General features: G+C 32.5%; 1 protein-coding gene across 1 annotated transcript in view; it reads left to right on the forward strand.

Annotated features, from left to right (window-relative positions):
* LOC149800561 (neuropeptides capa receptor-like) overlaps nt 1–1099 on the forward strand; it is a 222789-nt gene that overhangs the window by 220434 nt on the left and 1256 nt on the right. The gene's annotated exons all lie outside the window — the stretch shown is intronic.

Genomic DNA, 1099 nt, shown 5'->3' on the forward strand with positions numbered 1-1099 from the left:
TTTTTCCTGTTTAAGGTGGCTCTTATTTATTGCATTATTTCTTCTCAATAGTCTTGCTCAGTTCTCATTTTGAAATTCTATCTTTCCACTCCCACCGGGCTATAATATCGAAGGAGGTCATCCTCTATATAACGCCAGCCAAATCCAATTATACACTCCTCTTACTAAGAGAGCGACATTACAGACTAGAAGTTAAACACACACACACACACACACACAAGCATACATATATATATATATATATATATATATATATATATATATATATATATATATATATATATATATATATATAATAATAATAATAATAATAATAATAAACACAATATTTTGTAAGCTTGTTTGTGTGCAAACGAATCTTAGCTTTTCATGTGTTTAATATTGGCATGGTGAACATATTGTCTGACAAAATTCCGTAAATTTGACGCGATTGTTCTCACCGCTGGAAAAGTACGGACTATACTCTCGTCATTCGATAAGCCCTGATCGGCTAATGTCGTGTGTCCTTCGAAACTTTACTCTGTTGGCCTTGGCACTATATGACCTAAAAAGTGTTCCTGTTCCAAAAACAACTAACCAACCATAAATTAAACATTTTGTGGACAAACAACCGTTCTCCGAATATTAAATGAGCAATTATTGATGCATCTTCGTATTGGTTCCTTTTTTAATTACTTTCCTAGCATACATTATATTACATGTATTCCTTATTTGGGGAAATCTCTGCTTTAGTATTAAAATTCATACTATTAGCATATTGCGACAAAATGGAAAGGTGCATTAGGTGCATCACAATAGTAGAGTGGACAACTGTATCCATAGGTTAAGAAAAGAAATCCGGCTATCTCCCCGAAAATCCTCGAATTATTGAAAAAAATGCACATCTGCTATCAACTATAATTTACTTTCACATTGTTTTTGTCAATTCTTCAGGAACTGTTGCTCCATGCACAAACGTAGATAGACGGTAATGGTAATTCCCCCATGTGATTATATTTGCAAGTGACATGCATTAATTAATGGCCTTTTCTTCTTCATTATCATATTTGTTTTAAAAAGTTAATGAAATCGAACTGATTGAACTGTTTTCTCTTTTTAG

This window comes from Sinohyriopsis cumingii, chromosome 4, assembly GCF_028554795.1.
Source record: "Sinohyriopsis cumingii isolate HCF-2022 chromosome 4, ASM2855479v2, whole genome shotgun sequence".
NCBI lineage: Eukaryota > Metazoa > Mollusca > Bivalvia > Unionida > Unionidae > Sinohyriopsis > Sinohyriopsis cumingii.